Here is a 21,950-nt window from a genome sequence, read left to right as displayed (position 1 = left end):
GGTCAAATTGGACGATCAAACGTTGTGTAAAACTCTTTTCAAAAATATAAGTCTCAACAGTTTGGATTTCTTATTATGTTGGTAAGGTTTAATTTATGTAAATATTAATCTCATAAGTATAGAACGATCAAAAAATTCCGGGTCGTTACAGTACCTACCCGTTAAATAAATTTCGTCCCGAAATTTTAAAATTGTACCTATTTTGCGTTCTCGGGAAACAAATGTGGGTACTTTTGTTTCATCTGATCCTCTCGTTCCCAAGTAAACTCGGGACCCCTTCGAGCATTCCAATGAACCTTAACGATTGGTATGTTGCTCTGCTTGAGTTGTTTAACTTCACGGTCCATGATTTCGACTGGTTCTTCTATGAATTGTAGTTTCTCGTCGACTTGGATTTCTTCAAGAGGAATGGTGAGGTCTTCCTTTGCAAGACACTTCTTAAGGTTTGAAACGTGAAATGTATTATGTACTCCGGCGAGTTGTTGTGGTAATTCGAGTCGATAAGCTACCGGTCCAATGCGTTCGATGATCTTGAACGGGCCTACATACCTTGGGTTCAGTTTACCTCTTTTTCCAAAACGTATTACACCTTTCCAAGGTGACACCTTTAACATAACAATGTCACCGATCTGAAACTCTAATGGTTTCCTTCGGACATCGGCGTAGCTCTTTTGGCGACTACGGGCTGTTTTCAATTTCTCCTTGATTTGCACTATCTTCTCAGTAGTTTCATGGATGATCTCGGGTCCAGTTAATTGTCGATCTCCTAATTCGTTCCAACAGATAGGGGATCTACACTTCCTTCCATACAGTGCTTCGAATGGTGCAGCTTTAATGCTCGCATGATAACTATTATTATACGAGAATTCTGCTAATGGTAGATATTTATCTCATCCGTTTCCAAAATCGAACACACATGCCCTAAGCATGTCTTCAAGAGTCTGAATTGTTCTTTCACTCTTCCCGTCAGTTTGCGGATGATATGCGGTACTCATATCCAAACGAGTTCCTAGGGCCTCCTGTAGTGATTGCCAGAACTTTGATGTAAATCTACTATCACGATCGGATATAATGGAAATAGGTATTCCATGCCTTGAAACAATTTCCTTTATGTACAGTCGTAATAGTTTCTCCATTCTATCCGTTTCCTTTATAGGCAAGAAATGTGCAGATTTGGTGAGTCGATCAACTATTACCCAAATGGTGTCATAACCCCAGGCAGTCTTAGGTAACTTTGTGATGAAATCCATGGTAATACCATCCCATTTCCATTCTGGGATTTCTGGTTGTTGAAGTAACCCTGACGGCTTCTGGTGTTCTGCTTTAACTTTAGAACAAGTTAAACATTCCCCAACATACGTTGCAACGTCTGTCTTTAAATTAGGCCACCAATAATGCGTCTTAAGATCTTGGTACATTTTTCCAACTCCAGGATGTATCGAGTATCTTGTCTTGTGCGCCTCATTCAATATCAACTTCCTTAATCCACCCAACTTCGGTACCCAAATACGGTTTGCAAAATATCGAATTCCGCCTTCCTGTATAATGAGTTGCTTCGCATACTTCTTCATTATTTCATTTCCTATGTTTTATTTAGTAAGAGCTTCTCGTTGAGCCTCTTTGATTTGTGAGTTGAGATTCATACGAATTTTTATGTTCATCGCTCGTACTCGAATTGGTTCTCGTTCCTTTCTGCTTAAAGCGTCGGCCACTACATTCGCTTTCCTGGGATGATAGCGAATCTCACAATCGTAGTCGTTTATCAGCTCGACCCACCTACGTTGCCTCATGTTCAGCTGTTTCTGATCGAAAATATGTTGAAGGCTTTTATGATCAGTAAACACAGTGCATTTAACTCCATATAAATAGTGTCTCCATATCTTCAATGCAAACACTACTGCCCCCAATTCTAGATCATGCATCGTATAATTCTGCTCGTGAATCTTCAATTGCCGGGATGCGTATGCAATAACTTTCTTTCGCTGCATAAGGACGCAACCAAAACCTTGTCGCGAAGCGTCACAATATATCTCAAAATCATCGTTCCCTTCAGGTAACGATAAAATAGGTGCCGTGGTCAACTTCTTCTTGAGTAATTGAAATGCACTCTCCTACTCAAAGGTCCATTCGTACTTCTTCCCTTTTTGTGTTAACGCTGTCAATGGTTTAGCTATTCGGGAAAAATCTTGAATAAACCTTCTATAATAACCGGCTAAACCCAAAAATTGGTGTATCTGCGTTGGTGTCTTAGGAGTCTCCCATTTTTTAATGGCCTCAATTTTAGCTGGGTCAACCTGAATTCCTTTGCTACTAACCACATGACCAAGAAATTGCACTTCTTTTAACTAAAACGCACACTTAGAAAATTTGGCGTATAATTGTTCTTTTCTTAACAATTCTAATACCAATCTTAAATGTTGTTCATGCTCTTGCTCACTCTTGGAATAGATAAGAATATCGTCAATGAAAACGATAACAAACTTATCTAAATACGGACTACAAACTCGATTCATGAGGTCCATGAATACAGCTGGCGCATTCGTTAATCCAAACGGCATGACCAAAAATTCATAATGACCGTAGCGTGTTCGAAAAGCAGTTTTCGGAATATCTTCTTCTTTGACGCGTATTTGATGATAGCCCGACCTTAGGTCGATTTTCTAGTAAACACATGATCCTTGCAATTGATCAAATAAATCATCAATTCTCGGTAGTGGATACCGATTCTTGATAGTTAACTTATTTAATTCACGATAATCTATACACATTCGGAAAGATCCATCTTTCTTCTTGACGAATAAAATCGGAGCTCCCCACGGTGAAGTGCTCGGTCGAATGAAACCACGGTCCAGTAATTCTTGTAACTGGCTTTGTAACTCTTTCATCTCAGATGGTGCAAGTCTATATGGAGCACGAGCCACTGGTGCAGCTACTGGTACTAGATCTATTTGAAATTCTACAGATCTAAATGGAGGTAATTCCGGCAACTCTTCCGGAAAGACTTCAGGAAAATCTCTTGCCACAGGCACGTCATTGATGCTCTTCACTCTCTCCTTCGTTTCGACTTTATTAACATGTGCTAAGATAGCATAGCACCCTTTCTTCAAGCACTTTTGAGCTTTCAAACAACTAATGAGTTTTAGCTTTGAGTTACCCTTCTCTCCATAAATCATTACTGGCGTTTTATCCTTACGAGGAATGCGAATTGCCTTATTGGCACACACAACTTCAGCTCCTATTTTGGACATCCAGTCCATGCCGACTATTACATCAAAACTTCCTAATTCTACGGGTATCAAATCAATCTTAAATGTTTCTCCGGCTAAATTTATTTTACAATCACGGCAAATTTTATCGGCTTTAATTAGTTTACCATTAGCTAACTCAATCATGTACTTAGCATCTAGAGGTAATGATGAACAATTCAATTTAGCGTAAAAGTCTCTACACACGTAACTTCTATCGGTACCAGTATCAAATATAATAGATGCGGATAAGTTATTAATGGTAAACGTACCCGTAACAAGCTCCGGGTCTTCACACGCCTCTCTAGCATTAATAACAAATGCTCTTCCACGTGCAGATCCATTATTCTTCTCTGGATTCGGACACTGGCTCTTATAATGACCCTGTTTCCCACACCCATAACAAGTAACAGTGGCCAAGGCAGTTCTATTTGCATTGGTGGCAGAAGTCTTGGTACCATTTGTATTTGTAGCGGGAACCCTACAATCTTCAGCAAGATGACCTTTTCGATTACAATTGTTGCACATCACATTACAATAACCAGAGTGATGTTTGTGGCATCTGTTACATAAAGGATTTCATCCTTTGTAACCTGAGTTTGAACCGCTACCCACACCTTGCGTGGTTTCTTGTTTCTTGTTGGATTGTTGATGATTACCTTCCCACTTTCTTTTGTTTCCCGATGTCTTGACATCGGTGTTCTTATCCAGAATAATCTGGTCCATCAATTCGTTCGCCATGGTGATAGCTTCATGAATAGTCTTGGGTTTGGATGCTGTAACATTTGCCTTGACCTTTTTAGGCAAACCGTCTTTGTACAGTTCAATCTTCCGTTCTTCGGTGGGTACCAATTCGGGACATAGCAAAGCTAATTCCATGAATCGCCGATTGTAGTTGGTGAGTTCAGTACCAACAGCTTTCAGGCTTCGTAATTCAGCTTCCAACTTCCTAACCTCGTTCCTTGGACAATATTCGTTGATTAGAATTGTTTTGAATTCTTCCCAAGGGGTATCATAAGCTACATCTCCTCCTACGGCCTTCACATAGTTTTTCCACCACGTGAGTGCACTATCTTGTAGGGTGCACGATGCATACTTGGTCATGTCCTTCTCAATACAACCACTGATTTTAAACACAGACTCAATCTTTTCGATCCACCGGGTTAAACCGACCGGTCCTTCTGTTCCACTGAATGATGAGGGCTTGCAACCTTGAAAAGTTTTGTAAGTGCACCCCACATGAGGATTTGGGTTAACTACAGCACCTCTTGCAGCCTCGACCCATAACATTCTGTCGTTCACTCGCTGATTGATGAGTTCCTGGATTTCTTGTTCCGTCATTCGGTTCAATCGCGCCATAATCTTCAATAAGAATGAAAAAATAATTATTCACATGGAATATTATAGATGTAGTATGTATTTACAGTACATCGTAGCTTATTAATAATATGAACCAGTTATTATTATAAAAGCCTTTTCTTCTTATTAGTATTTTATAATTATATCTAGGGTAGTACCTACCCGTTAAAGTTCATACTTAATAGCTTAGTACGAAAATCAATTACTACCACCCAAATAATACTTAACCATGGAAAATTATTGCATTTCACACTTCACTATTTTACATATGCTTATCTTACATCAAACATTAAGCAAACCACACTAGTAATATTATACAAAACATTATATGATCCCATGGTTTAAAACAACAACGCATCATTTAACCCAAAGCGTTTGTGTTCAAAGAAATCGCTTAAAGGTTATCCTGGTTGTCTCCCTGCGTTTTGGCTGAGGAACCGAAGAACTGGATGTCGGGATAGAACTAATAGGAATAGCAGGAATAGGTGTGGAAGTATCTGGTGGAGTTGATGCCACAACATCCTCTCTAGACTCGGGATTTAGATTTTCCATTTCAGTAGCCTTTCGTTTCTTTCCTCGTTCGAACTTGTCGTTTTTTAATTTCCTGTATTTCTTCCTCCTCAGGATCACTTTCCGGTTCCTCTTCAATTGATTCATCCGGAACTTGTGAGTCTTCCCCAAAGGTGTCATTTTCATCATCGGATAGATTAATGACTGGAACACCATCTGAAGAGTCTGGTTCGGAGTCGCTGAATGTGATAATAAGTTCTAAGCCAGACATCTATCACATAACAACTAACACGTTAATACCACATAATATTTACATATTAATTTTTAACCAACAAGGATAAGCAATAGTTTTCGAAATCAAACACGGTCAAAGTCCAGACTCACTAATGCATCCTAACAAACTCGATAAGACACACTAATGCAAATTCTCTGGTTCTCTAAGACCAACGCTCTGATACCACATGTCAAAACCCGACCTTAACCATAAGGACGAATACAATAACATATGATTTCATCGCGAGGTATTGACCTCTATATGCGACGTTTTTCAAAAACTGCATTCGTTTTTACAATACAAACCATAACTTTTATTACAAATACAAGGTTTATAACAAGATAATAATGATTATCGTTTAGCGATAATCTTAGACTTACAAACTTTACATGTGATAATAAAAATATGACTTCCAACATATTTTACATTACAAATCCTCCGATATGCAGTTTTATTTTTGACACAAATATGCATACTCAAGATCTTGCTTAAATTCAACATGTTACAGCGGAAGCTTTTAGTTATCACCTGAGAATAAACATGCTTAAAACGTCAACATAAAGTTGGTGAGATATAGGTTTAATGCCGGCAGCGTTATGAATATAGACCACAAGATTTCATATATAAACGTTTTAATAAAAATATTCTAAGTTGTTGAGCACTTGATAACCATACTTAACATTTAATCAACGTCGCATATTCCCTTTATTATGAAATCTTACTACACCGTACCAAGTGTAGTCACCGAAACGAAGTACTGTGCAACCGTTGAATACTGGTCGTCCAGTCCGGTTGGGGTTGTCAGGCCCGATAGATCTATCAACAGGATTTGCGTTTACAATACCGCATGTAAATTGTAGTTACCAAGTTACAGGGAGATATGCCAGTGGTACAACTCAACGTAGAATATATTTTTAAGTACTTGTGTCTATAACGTAAATCATAAAATGCATGTATTCTCATCCCGAAATATTTAGAGTTTAAAAGTGGGACTGTATACTCACCTTTTCCTTGAAGTATTTAACTCAACTTGGTCTCCGATAGATATCACGAACCTAACCATATATATAATATATCAACATATTTTCTTTTCAAGTAATCGTTACATATATATATACTTATAATACTTTTAATATTTTCTTAGTCCGTAGTTAGCAGTCTGTTGTTAATGGTCCACAATTAGTTGCTCAGTAAAATAAATAAAGACCCCATCGTATTCGTATTGATCAGAATTAATCTCGACCCATGGTACCATGTTGTCAAATGACGTGTTGTGTACATAAAGTACCGTGTTGTTAGATGACGTGTTGCGTACAATCATGAGGTCTTATGATTAATCTTCTCGTGTTGTTTACGGGTGGTCCTGAAATATATAAAATCAAATCATAAGTAAATATATATTAAATATTATGTTAATTAGCCAAGATATGATTAATCCGATTTTGTCATAATATGATATATTACAGGTTTTGAAGTGTTTTAAAAATCAAATTAGAAGGATCTATTTAGTTTGCGAACAGGTTTGAAATCATTCAAACTATGTTCTTGTTGTTAAAAATTTTATAACACAAAATAAGATAGCTATATAAATATGAATCGAATAAGATTATGAATAAGGTTACTACCTCAAGTTACTTGGATAAAGCTACTGGAAAAAATAGAAAATAATCTTGATCAAACTTTCTTATGATGATTATAGGTTGTTCATGAAGCTAGTTCTTCATGAGTATTTGCTGAGATTGTGAAGAACACTTAGAGTTCCTAAGAGTGTGTTTTTGGTTAGAGAAAGATGGTTGTAAGAATGAAATGAAAACCCAAGGTGATGGTGATACTTATAGGACAGTCTGGTTGTTGAGGGAACAAGGACAAATTATTGTGTTGAATTTTTGAGTAATAATGTATGCTAGCTTACAAATAAGATTCCCTCTTATCTAGGGCAGATCTAAGGCCGATAAGGATATTGATTTGATGTGTATTTACCAATAGTAAATACGTACAGATGATGGGTATGATACGGTAAAAGAAGCTCAAAATCGGGCTTTTATTTTGGGTCCAACCGGGCCAAAAATAAAATTTTAAGACATTTTTAATAAAGCAATGTTAGCCCAAAAAAAAAATTTCAAAGCTGACCAGGTCAGCTCAACCCCAGCCAGGGGCTCTGCCCCTTGGACCCCGCCAGCGGTTGCCACCCCTTGGACCCCGCTTATCGGGGGCGCTGCCCCCGAACCCCCGTCATAATCAAGATAAGTTCAAACAAGTGTGCACTCCACACTTCCCCAAACTTGTTCGATATTTATCAAGATTATTTTGGTTACAAATTAATCCCATTACACTTAAATCATATTGGTGACATAAATCACAACACATTATAGATTGTAAGTATATATGTCAAAGTACGTTACATATAGTTATCGTTTTGAAAACTTAAGTTAGTGGTCTCAAAGTATACTTATAACTCATTGTTGTTAGTTCACAATGAAATGTTAAACCATCCTTAAATCATGTTAAATATGTATAGATATGTACATATACATAATCGTATAATTATCGTGTGTTATATAGTTCGTGATATCATCGGTCAAATTGGACGGTCAAACGTTGTGTAAAACTCTTTTCAAAAATATAAGTCTCAACAGTTTGGATTGCTTATTATGTTGGTAAGGTTTAATTTATGTAAATATTAATCTCATAAGTATAGAACGATCGGAAAATTCCTGGTCGTTACAGTACCTACCCGTTAAATAAATTTCGTCCCGAAATTTTAAAATTGTACCTATTTTGCGTTCTCGGGAAACAAATGTGGGTACTTTTGTTTCATCTGATCCTCTCATTCCCAAGTAAACTCGGGACCCCTTCGAGCATTCCAACGAACCTTAACGATTGGTATGTTGCTCTGCTTGAGTTGTTTAACTTCACGGTCCATGATTTCGACTGGTTCTTCTATGAATTGTAGTTTCTTGTCGACTTGGATTTCTTCAAGAGGAATGGTGAGGTCTTCCTTTGCAAGACACTTCTTAAGGTTTGAAACGTGAAATGTATTATGTACTCCGGCGAGTTGTTGTGGTAATTCGAGTCGATAAGCTACCGGTCCAATGCGTTCGATGATCTTGAACGGGCCTACATACCTTGGGTTCAGTTTACCTCTTTTTCCAAATCGTATTACACATTTCCAAGGTGACACCTTTAACATAACCATGTCACCGATCTGAAACTCTAATGGTTTCCTTCGGACATCGGCGTAGCTCTTTTGGCGACTACGGGCTGTTTTCAATTTCTCCTTGATTTGCACTATCTTCTCAGTAGTTTCATGGATGATCTCGGGTCCAGTTAATTGTCGATCACCTACTTCGTTCCAACAGATAGGGGATCTACACTTCCTTCCATACAGTGCTTCGAATGGTGCAGCTTTAATGCTCGCATGATAACTATTATTATACGAGAATTCTGCTAATGGTAGATATTTATCCCATCCGTTTCCAAAATCGATCACACATGCCCAAAGCATGTCTTTAAGAGTTTGAATTGTTCTTTCACTCTGCCCGTCAGTTTGCGGATGATATGCGGTACTCATATCCAAACGAGTTCCTAGGGCCTCCTGTAGTGATTGCCAGAACTTTGATGTAAATCTACTATCACGATCGGATATAATGGAAATAGGTATTCCATGCCTTGAAACAATTTCCTTTATGTATAGTCGTAATAGTTTCTCCATTCTATCCGTTTCCTTTATAGGCAAGAAATGTGCAGATTTGGTGAGTCGATCAACTATTACCCAAATGGTGTCATAACCCCAGGCAGTCTTAGGTAACTTTGTGATGAAATCTATGGTAATACCATCCCATTTCCATTCTGGGATTTCTGGTTGTTGAAGTAACCCTGACGGCTTCTGGTGTTCTGCTTTAACTTTAGAACAAGTTAAACATTCCCCAACATACGTTGCAACGTCTGTCTTTAAATTAGGCCACCAATAATGCGTCTTAAGATCTTGGTACATTTTTCCAACTCCAGGATGTATCGAGTATCTTGTCTTGTGTGCCTCATTCAATATCAACTTCCTTAATCCACCCAACTTCGGTACCCAAATAAGGTTTGCAAAATATCGAATTCCGTCTTCCCGTATAACGAGTTGCTTCGCATACTTCTTCATTATTTCATTTCCTATGTTTTCTTTAGTAAGAGTTTCTCGTTGAGCCTCTTTGATTTGTGAGTTGAGATTCATGCGAATTTTTATGTTCATTGCTCGTACTCGAATTGGTTCTCGTTCCTTTCTGCTTAAAGCGTCGGCCACTACATTCGCTTTCCCGGGATGATAGCGAATCTCACAATCGTAGTCGTTTATCAGCTCGACCCACCTACATTGCCTCATGTTCAGCTGTTTCTGATCGAAAATATGTTGAAGGCTTTTATGATCAGTAAACACAGTGCATTTAACTCCATATAAATAGTGTCTCCATATCTTCAATGCAAACACTACTGCCCCCAATTCTAGATCATGCGTCGTATAATTCCGCTCGTGAATCTTCAATTATCGGGATGCGTATGCAATAACTGTTGGGATTTAACAAGTTTGAAACTCTTAAAACCATTTAAGAATCATTATAAAACGGAAGCGTGAAATTACCAATTTAACTTGTTATCTTTAAACCAATTAAAGCTAAATCCCATCTTGGATCAAGTTGTAAAATGATGCTTACTAATTAACAAGAAAGGATAAGAGTGTCATACCTCCTCAAAACCAAGTTTGAGGGCTACTCAAATGTGCAGAAAATTGATGGAGATGATGGTGAAAATAGCCTCCAAATTGATGCTTCAAGTGTGTTAAACTCCAAGCCTTTGAAGCTACAACACCACCCTTGAGCTTGCTAATATTTAGGACCCTTAAACACCTTGAACACAAGCTTTAAACTCACTTTATTTTCTGCTCAAAAACCGAACAGCAGCTGACTTAATTTGATGGTGAATGCAAGCCTCAAAACAATGAGACCTCAAGGGATTATACCCCAAGCCTTTAACCAACACCTTGTACAAGTTGGTTAGGATTTTTACACTTGAAAATGAGCTTCCTAAAGCTCAAGAACACTCTTATTTTTCTGCAGGAATTTTTCACCCACCTTGACCAAAAAAATGAAGAGTGTATTTATTAGTTTTTTTTTTTTTACTTTTTAGAAAGATGCTTCCATGTGTGTCTTTAAAAGGTATCAAGCATGCTTGTCTATGGAGTTGTGTAAACACAAGTAACAAGAAAAGGGAGCATGTGTGTCTTGAAGACCACCCTTAAAAAAACGGCCACCCTTTTGTTTTTATAAAAAAATTCAATTTTTATAAACTTGTGAAAATACATTATGTATTTATCTTGTTACTTGCATATTTTATAAAACCTTTTATAAAATATAACACAATATAATTATTTAAACCTATAAATAATTATATATAAATTATCCAAATAATTTATCTCAAGTGATAATGTTTTAGAAAACCGATTTTCTAAAATTCAAGTGTCGCGTATTTATTTAACGAACCAATCGATAAGATAAACACATATAAGGTGTCGGTAAGCTTGTTATTGGGTATGACCCAACTTGGATCATAACATGTTAGCCACATTAATTTAATATGTCTCTCGGGCATACGAAATACCTTCAATCTCCCACTTGTACGAGAAACATAAGAAATTAATGCAAGTGACAGATACCACCTAACGACCATCCATCACCCCCAATATGTTATGACTTTGTGCCATTCAATAACATCATCCTTTTTGAGTTCCCATCTCGAATATGAATAGGTGAATCTTTCATTATATCCTTTCATCCTAGATGTCATGTTAAATCCAAGAGACATAGAGTGATCACTCTCTTCTAGATTTAACTTTATCAGGCCTTAGACATCTGACTCTCAACGAATAAGAGGGACAAATTCCATATTGACTACATATGTCCTAGATATACACTATGCATTATACCTGAGCTCTTCCTTATGAACTACCATATTTCAGAATAGCGAAGGAAAGAATCAAGGCATAATACTTAGTGAATATCCGAACCCAATATGTATCTCAGGTCAGAGGATACGATGATATTCGCCTTTACTCAAGATTACATGTGATCAACCACAAAGGCTCCGTTTAGTAAATCTTGACAGCGGGTCTTTCAATATTTGCATCCCACAAATATCTATGAACCTTGGTTGCAACCTTGCCCCACATTCAACCTGAATGTATACCAATCCAAGTTCATAATAGTCTAAACCTCACACTTGTTCCCACAAATGTGATCGACTACGGAATTTAGAATAATTGCTTATTCATGGATAAAATATGCAAAATAGGAACATAACTCAAAATAAATTAACCTATAATTATATTAATGAGTTTGAACCATTTCGTTCCGTTACAATACTTAAAACAGATCATGACCAATCACTAGAATATCGAAGCCCTAATGCACTAACATGCCCTTGATGTTTTGCACCATGTAAGAGCTTCGTGAGTGGATCCGCTATGTTAAGATCTGTGTGAACTTTGCGAATACATATCTTTCCCTTTTCAACTTCATCCCTTATGTAGTTGAATCTCCGCTCAATGTGACGGGTCTTTTGGTGAGCACGAGGTTCCTTGATTTGAGCAATCGCACCCTCGTTGTCACAAAAGATCTCAAGAGGGTCCTGAATGGAAGGGACAACTCCTAAGTCGTCGATGAATTTCTTTATCCATGCAGCTTCCTGAGCTGCCAATGAGGCGGCAATGTACTCCGACTCTGTAGTGGATAATGCAACAACATCCTGTTTTGAACTCTTCCAAGAGACCGCACCTCCATTTAATGTGAAGACATAACCGGATTGTGATCGAGAATCATCACGATCAGTTTGGAAACTCGCGTCCACGTAACCTTTTACAGCGAGTTCCTCCTCACCAGACCCGTATATAAGAAACATATCCTTAGTCCTCCTAAGGTATTTCAATATACTTTTAACAGCAATCCAATGACTATTTCCTGGGTTATTCTGGTATCTACTTGTCAAGCTTAGAGCGCATGACACGTCTGGTCTAGTACATATCATTGCATACATGATTGACCCAATAGCAGATGCATATGGGACTTTCTTCATTCTCTCCTGTTCATCTTTCGTGGTGGGGCACTGAGATGAACTGAGAAGTGTTCCCTTTTGAATAGGTACCAAACCTTTCTTAGAGTACTCCATCTTGAACCTTTTCAAGATCTTTTCAATGTATGCACTTTGATTCAAACCTATCAATTTCTTGGATCTATTCCTATAGATCCCTATCCCCAATATATATTGTGCTTCTCCAAGATCCTTAATGGAGAAGCAACTTTTAAGCCAAGTTTTGACTCCTTGCATTGTGGTAATATCATTCCCAAATAACAATATATCATCCACGTATAGTACGAGGAACATAACAGAGCTCCCACTAGCTTTCTTGTATACACAAGCTTCATCACTATTTTTAATGAAGCCAAATTTCTTTGCCTCCTCATTAAAACGATGATTCCACATTCTAGATGCTTGTTTCAATCCCTAGATTGATTTCTTTAACTTGCATACCTTTTTAGGATGTTTCGGATCAACAAAACCTTCGGGCTGTACCATATAGACATCTTCCTCAAGATATCCATTTAAGAAAGCGGTTTTGACATCCATTTGCCATATTTCATAGTCATAGTGAGCAGCAATGGCAAATAATATCCTAATAGACTTTAGCATTGCCACAGGTGAGAAGGTTTCATCATAGTCAACCCCTTGAGTTTGAGTGAAACCTTTTGCTACAAGTCTAGCTTTGTATGTATCCAAGTTTCCATGTATGTCGGTTTTCTTCTTGAAAAGCCATTTGCAATCAACTAGCTTGGAGCTAGGAGGTTACACAACAAGTTCCCAAACTTGGTTTTCATACATGGATTGCATCTCGGCGTTCATGGATTCCTGCCATTTGTCTTTATCAATCCTTGATAAAGCATCTTCGTAGTTTGTGGGTTCATCCAAATCAACCGTATAGCAACCATCCACGAGAAAACCATATCTCTCAGGAGGATTACTAATCCTACTAGATCTTTGAATGTCTTGTATACTTTGATCAACCACTTGATCATTTTCAACATTTTCATGTTGAGTGCTAGTGTTAACCAATTGTGTATCATCTATTTGATTTTGAACCTCTTCAAAATCTATCTTCCTTTCACTATTTCCTTCCATTAGGAACTTAGCTTCAAGGAATTCCGCCTTTCGAGCAACAAATACATTTTGCTCAGTCGGATCATAGAAATAGTATCCCATATCATCCTTAGGATATCCTATGAAGATACACTTTGTGGATCGAGCATGCAACTTATTAGCATCATTGCGCTTAGGATAAGCTTCACATCCCCATACTTTCAAGTATGATAGAGAAGGAGGTTTTCCGAACCACATCTCGTGAGGAGTTCGTTCCACTTTCTTGGTTGGGGCCATATTTAAAATACGAGCCGCGGAGCATAGACAATAACCCTAAAAAGATAGAGGTGACGAGCTTCTTGCCATCATAGGTCGAACCATATCCATTAGGGTTCGGTTTCTCCTCTCTGACACTCCATTAAGCTGGGGTGTTCCGGGTGGAGTAAGTTGTGAGATAATCCCACAATTTCTAAGATGATCTTGGAAGGCATCGCTGAGGTATTCACCTCCTCTATCGGTATGAAGTACCTTAATTGTCTTGTTGAGTTGATTTTGTACTTCGTTTTGATATTCCTTGAATGCTTCAAAAGTTTCGTCCTTATGTCTTAACAGGTAGACATATCCGAAATGACTGAAGTCATCAATGAAAGTAACGAAGTATCTTTCACCATTCCTAGTTATGGGCTTAAAGGGTCCACATACATCCGAATGTATTAATCCCAATAAGTCCTTAGCCCTTTCATAGGTCCCTTTGAAAGGTGCTTTAGTCATTTTGCCTTGTAAACAAGATTCACATACATCAAATGAATCCAGCTCACTTGATTTTAAAAGACCATTCTTTTGAAGTGTATGCATTCGATTCTTGTTTATGTGACCAAGGCGACAATGCCATAAGTAGGAATCACTCAAATCCCTTTTGAGCTTCTTGGTGCTTGCTTGGTATATTGAGCTATCGAATGATGTGTTATCATGAACCAATTCATAAATACCATTCAAAGGTGAGGCCTTAAAATAGAACATATCATTCAAAGAAACATGGATATCATCATTAATAAAATTAAGATTAAAACCACATAGTCTTAAACAGGAAACAGAAATAATGTTTCGTGTTAAATCCGGTGCATACAAAACATTTTTCATTATAAGCTCCAAACCACTTGGTAGCTTTAAAACAAAGTCTCCTTGAGCTTTTACGTGTACCTTTGCACCATTTCCCATGTAGAGACTTGTTGTTCCCGTATTTAGTTTACTTCTTATGAACCCTTGCAATGAATTGCAAATATGAGTTCCACATCCTGTGTCTAATACCCATGTATTAGAAGAAGTAATACTAAGCTCAACGTATATCATGTATACATTACCTGAGGTTTGCCCTGCATCCCTCTTTGCATTCAACTCCTTTAAGTAGACCGGGCAGTTGCGTTTCCAGTGACCCATTTCACCGCAACCGAAGCACGGGTCTTCCTTGGGGTTTGCTTGTCCGGCAACCTTTTGCTTCTTGTTATTGTTTTTGGTTGGGGTAACCATCTTCCTTTTTCCCTTGCCTTGATGAGCGGGTCCTTTCCTCTTAGCCACCTTAGGCTTAGAGGTGTTATTACCTTTGGACCCACCATCATTGATCATTAGCATGGGTGAAGCCTTTTTACCTATGCTTGATTCATCCGTCCTTAGCATGGCATGTAATTCGCCAATGCTCTTATCCCAATCATTCATGCTGTAATTCAACACGCATGTGTCAAACCTTTTTGACAAAGAGTTGTGGATAAGGTCCGTGGTTAATTCATTAGACACGAGACAGTTGAGACGGTGCAATCGATCAATGAGGCTTTTCATCTTTTGTACATTAGATGAAACGGATTGGGAGTTATTTTCCTTTTCAAGGATGGACCTCAATGAAAGGTTATTAAAGTTGATTGGTGTGTTTGGAATGTTGTTGTTATTATTGGCGGCCATCTACAATATTTAACAAAGTTCGTTTAAGTATCAATTTCATTTTAACATTCAATGCCCTTTAAATCCAATTGATATATTAAATTCTAGAATCCAACGGTAAACCAAATTCCGGTTAGGTGACCTTTATCCCGTCATTTGATTTAGCTAGGTAGTCATTATATGACAATTGCAATCCATTTGCAACTTCTAGAGTATGGGATCATGCAATCCTTTTGCATGGCATATTTATCCCATCAGCGCCTATTTGTTCCTCATGCTTCGGTGACCCTAAGTTCATGATTCCCAAATCAAGTCGTCCTACTTGTGTAAACGTGTAAACTTAACATACAAGTGGTTAGGTGACCTTTATCCCACAAGCATGTCAAATTCACCTTAACCACATTAGTTTGTTCATGACGGTTAGGTGACCTTTATCCCATCATGAGTTCCCTAATATGTTTAAGTGTCTCACAAAAGGATGGCGTTAAACTTGTTTACCTTGTTTGTAAAAGGGATTTTAAGTTTTCGTTTATTCTAGTATTTGAAAACTTTTATGCCATACACCAACATGCATTTAGTGTATGGTACTTATGAAAAACCACTTTCATGTCTTGTAATTTGCCAATTACTTGATATAAACCATTTTATATATATGTGATCTTTTTCTTGTTCTTAATAACCATTTATTAAGGTCTTTAGTTGCTTTTAATTTAACCAATTAAATTGTCATCTTGCATGTTATTAATACGTCTAATTTAACCAATTAAATTGTCATTTTGCTTGTTGTTATCTCGTGATTAATTGTATCAACCAAACATACAATACAATAAACAAACAAACAACCACACATGCAAAACAAGTATGTTCACAATCTAGCCATTTTGGTGGACATTTGTTTAGCCGAAAACAAATGTCACCGAGTTAAGGGGTAATAATACAAAGTAGGAGATTTCAAATCTCCCACTTAACCTTGCATCCATATGCTCCTTATGTTCTTCAAGTCTTCATCATCTTGTATCTTCATTTTTTTTACAAAATATGTATCCTAATACATTTTTCTAGAAAATGAAATACAACCTAATCTATTTTACATACCAAATATAAAATAAATTACATGACCAAATGAATAAATATTATTACATACCAAATGAATAAATATTAAATCAACCAAACATGCAACCAAACACAAGGTCAAGGCATAGATTGTGAACATTATCTACATAAGTGATAGGCAATACAGAATCACAAGTGATTGGCAGTACAGAATCACAAGTGATTGGCAGTACAGAATCACAAGTGATTGGCAGTACAGAATCACAAGTGATTGGCAGTACAGAATCACAAGTGATTTTGGCCAAAATGATAAACCACCCAAAATCGAAAATTTTACATTCTCCTTCATGCATGTTCATAGAATGCAAAATTATAGTGGGTTTAATAACCATCTCGAAGCATATTTCAACAACTTCGGCTCTAGATACCATTGTTGGGATTTAACAAGTTTGAAACTCTTAAAACCATTTAAGAATCATTATAAAATGGAAGCGTGAAATTACCAATTTAACTTGTTATCTTTAAACCAATTAAAGCTAAATCCCATCTTGGATCAAGTTGTGAAATGATGCTTACTAATTAACAAGAAAGGATAAGAGTGTCATACCTCCTCAAAACCAAATTTGAGGGCTACTCAAATGTGCAGAAAATTGATGGAGATGATGGTGAAAATAGCCTCCAAATTGATGCTTCAAGTGTGTTAAACTCAAAGCCTTTGAAGCTACAACACCACCCTTGAGCTTGCTAATATTTAGGACCCTTAAACACCTTGAACACAAGCTTTAAACTCACTTTCTTTTCTGCTCAAAAACCGAACAGCAGCTGACTTAATTTGATGGTGAATGCAAGCCTCAAAACAATGAGACCTCAAGGGATTATACCCCAAGCCTTTAACCAACACCTTGTACAAGTTGGTTAGGATTTTTACACTTGAAAATGAGCTTCCTAAAGCTCAAGAACACTCTTATTTTTCTGCAGGAATTTTTCACCCACCTTGACCAAAAAAATTTAGAGAGTATTTATTAGTTTTTTTTTTACTTTTTAGAAAGATGCTTCCATGTGTGTCTTTAAAAGGTATCAAGCATGCTTGTCTATGGAGTTGTGTAAACACAAGTAATAAGAAAATGGAGCATGTGTGTCTTGAAGATCACCCTTAAAAAAAATGGCCACCCTTTTGTTTTTATAAAAAAATTCAATTTTTATAAACTTGTGAAAATACATTATGTATTTATCTTGTTACTTGCATATTTTATAAAACCTTTTATAAAATATAACACAATATAATTATTTAAACCTATAAATAATTATATATAAATTATCCAAATAATTTATCTCATGTGATAATGTTTTAGAAAACCGATTTTCTAAAATTCAAGTGTCGCGTATTTATTTAACGAACCAATCGATAAGATAAACACATATAAGGTGTCAGTAAGCTTGTTATTGGGTATGACCCGACTTGGATCATAACATGTTAGCCACATTAATTTAATATGTCTCTCGGGCATACGAAATACCTTCAATCTCCCACTTGCACGAGAAACATAAGAAATTAATGCAAGTGACAGATACCACCTAACGACCGTCCATCACCCCCAATATGTTATGACTTTGTGCCATTCAATAACATCATCCTTTTTGAGTTCCCATCTTGAATATGAATAGGTGAATCTTTCATTATATCCTTTCATCCTAGATGTCATGTTAAATCCAAGAGACATAGAGTGATCACTCTCTTCTAGATTTAACTTTATCAGGCCTTAGACATCTGACTCTCAACGAATAAGAGGGACAAATTCCATCTTGACTACATATGTCCTAGATATACACTATGCATTATACCTGAGCTCTTCCTTATGAACTACCATATTTCAGAATAGCGAAGGAAAGAATCAAGGCATAATACTTAGTGAATATCCGAACCCAATATGTATCTCAGGTCAGAGGATACGATGATATTCGCCTTTACTCAAGATTACATGTGATCAACCACAAAGGCTCCATTTAGTAAATCTTGAGAGCGGGTCTTCCAATATTTGCATCCCACAAATATCTATGAACCTTGGTTGCAACCTTGCCCCACATTCAACCTGAATGTATACCAATCCAAGTTCATAATAGTCTAAACCTCACACTTGTTCCCACAAATGTGATCGACTACGGAATTTAGAATAATTGCTTACTCATGGATAAAATATGCAAAATAGGAACATAACTCAAAATAAATTAACCCATAATTATATTAATGAGTTTGAACCATTTCGTTTCGTTACAATACTTAAAACAGATCATGACCAATCACTAGAATATCGAAGCCCTAATACACTAACATGCCCTTGATGTTTTGCACCATGTAAGAGCTTCGTGAGTGGATCCGCTATGTTAAGATCTGTGTGAACTTTGCGAATACATATCTTTCCCTTTTCAACTTCATCCCTTATGTAGTTGAATCTCCGCTCAATGTGACGGGTCTTTTGGTGAGCACGAGGTTCCTTGATTTGAGCAATCGCACCCTCGTTGTCACAAAAGATCTCAAGAGGGTCCTGAATGGAAGGGAAAACTCCTAAGTCGTTGATGAATTTCTTCATCCATGCAGCTTCCTGAGCTACCAATGAGGCGGCAATGTACTCCGACTCTGTAGTGGATAATGCAACAACATCCTTTAAAACAATGAGACCTCAAGGGATTATACCCCAAGCCTTTAACCAACACCTTGTACAAGTTGGTTAGGATTTTTACACTTGAAAATGAGCTTCCTAAAGCTCAAGAACACTCTTATTTTTCTGCAGGATTTTTTCACCCACCTTAACCAAAAAAAATGAAGAGAGTATTTATTAGTTTTTTTTTTACTTTTTAGAAAGATGCTTCCATGTGTGTCTTTAAAAGGTATCAAGCATGCTTGTCTATGGAGTTGTGTAAACACAAGTAACAAGAAAAGGGAGCATGTGTGTCTTGAAGACCACCCTTAAAAAAAACGGCCACCCTTTTGTTTTTATAAAAAAATTCAATTTTTATAAACTTGTGAAAATACATTATGTATTTATCTTGTTACTTGCATATTTTATAAAACCTTTTATAAAATATAACACAATATAATTATTTAAACCTATAAATAATTATATATAAATTATCCAAATAATTTATCTCAAGTGATAATGTTTTAGAAAACCGATTTTCTAAAATTCAAGTGTCGCGTATTTATTTAACGAACCAATCGATAAGATAAACACATATAAGGTGTCGGTAAGCTTGTTATTGGGTATGAACCGACTTGGATCATAACATGTTAGCCACATTAATTTAATATGTTTCTCGGGCATACGAAATACCTTCAATAACTTTCTTTTGTTGCATAAGGACGCAACCAAAACCTTGTCGCGAAGCGTCACAATATATCTCAAAATCATCGTTCCCTTCAGGTAACGATAAAATAGGTGCCGTGGTCAACTTCTTCTTGAGTAATTGAAATGCACTCTCCTGCTCAAAGGTCCATTCGTACTTCTTCCATTTTTGTGTTAACGCTGTCAATGGTTTAGCTATTCGGGAAAAATCTTGAATAAACCTTCTATAATAACCGGCTAAACCCAAAAAATGGCGTATCTACATTGGTGTCTTAGGAGTCTCCCATTTTTCAATGGCCTCAATTTTAGCTGGGTCAACCTGAATTCCTTTGCTACTAACCACATGACCAAGAAATTGCACTTCTTTTAACTAAAACGCACATTTAGAAAATTTGGCGTATAATTGTTCTTTTCTTAACAATTCTAATACCAATCTTAAATGTTGTTCATGCTCTTGCTCACTCTTGGAATAGATAAGAATATCGTCAATGAAAACGATAACAAACTTATCTAAATACAGACTACAAACTCGATTCATGAGGTCCATGAATACAGCTGGCGCATTCGTTAATCCAAACGGCATGACCAAAAATTCATAATGACCGTAGCGTGTCCGAAAAGCTGTTTTCGGAATATCTTCTTCTTTGACGCGTAGTTGATGATAGCCCGACCTTAGGTCGATTTTCGAGTAAACACATGATCCTTGCAATTGATCAAATAAATCATCAATTCTCGGTAGTGGATACCGATTCTTGATAGTTAACTTATTTAATTCACGATAATCTATACACATTCGGAAAGATCCATCTTTCTTCTTGACGAATAAAATCGGAGCTCCCCACGGTGAAGTGCTCGGTCGAATGAAACCACGGTCCAGTAATTCTTGTAACTGGCTTTGTAACTCTTTCATCTCAGATGGTGCAAGTCTATATGGAGCACGAGCCACTGGTGCAGCTCCTGGTACTAGATCTATTTGAAATTCTACAGATCTAAATGGAGGTAATCCCGGCAACTCTTCCAGAAAGACTTCAGGAAAATCTCTTACCACAGGCACGTCATTGATGCTCTTCACTTTCTCCTTCATTTCGACTTTATTAACATGTGCTAAGATAGCATAGCACCCTTTCTTCAAGCACTTTTGAGCTTTCAAACAACTAATGAGTTTTAGATTTGAGTTACCCTTCTCTCCATAAATCATTACTGGCGTTTTATCCTTACGAGGAATGCGAATTGCCTTATTGGCACACACAACTTCAGCTCCTATTTTGGACATCCAGTCCATGCCGACTATTACATCAAAACTTCCTAATTCTACGGGTATCAAATCAATCTTAAATGTTTCTCCAGCTAAATTTATTTTACAATCACGGCAAATTTTATCGGCTTTAATTAGTTTACCATTAGCTAACTCAATCATGTACTTAGCATCTAGAGGTAATGATGAACAATTCAATTTAGCGTAAAAGTCTCTACACACGTAACTTCTATCGGCACCAGTATCAAATATAATAGATGCGGATAAGTTATTAATGGTAAACGTACCCGTAACAAGCTCCGGGTCTTCACACGCCTCTCTAGCATTAATAACAAATGCTCTTCCATGTGCAGATCCATTATTCTTCTCTGGATTCAGACACTGGCTCTTATAATGACCCTGTTTCCCACACCCATAACAAGTAACAGTGGCCAAGGCATTTCTATTTGCATTGGTGGCAGGAGTCTTGGTACCGTTTGAATTTGTAGCGGGAACCCTACAATCTTCAGCAAGATGACCTTTTCGATTACAATTGTTGCACACCACATTACAATAACCAGAGTGATGTTTGTGGCATCTGTTACATAAAGGATTTCATCCTTTATAACCTGAGTTTGAACCGCTACCCGCACCTTGCGTGGTTTCTTGTTTCTTATTGGATTGTTGATGATTACCTTCCAACTTTCTTTTGTTTCCCGATGTCTTGACATCGGTGTTCTTATCCAGAATAATCTGGTCCATCAATTCGTTCGCCATGGTGATAGCTTCATGAATAGTCTTGGGTTTGGATGCTGTAACATTTGCCTTGACCTTTT

The sequence above is a fragment of the Rutidosis leptorrhynchoides genome, chromosome 3, assembly GCF_046630445.1.
Source record: "Rutidosis leptorrhynchoides isolate AG116_Rl617_1_P2 chromosome 3, CSIRO_AGI_Rlap_v1, whole genome shotgun sequence".
NCBI classification, from domain to species: domain Eukaryota; kingdom Viridiplantae; phylum Streptophyta; class Magnoliopsida; order Asterales; family Asteraceae; genus Rutidosis; species Rutidosis leptorrhynchoides.
The sequence above is the reverse complement of the archived record's forward strand: the minus strand, read 5'-3'. Positions refer to the sequence as shown.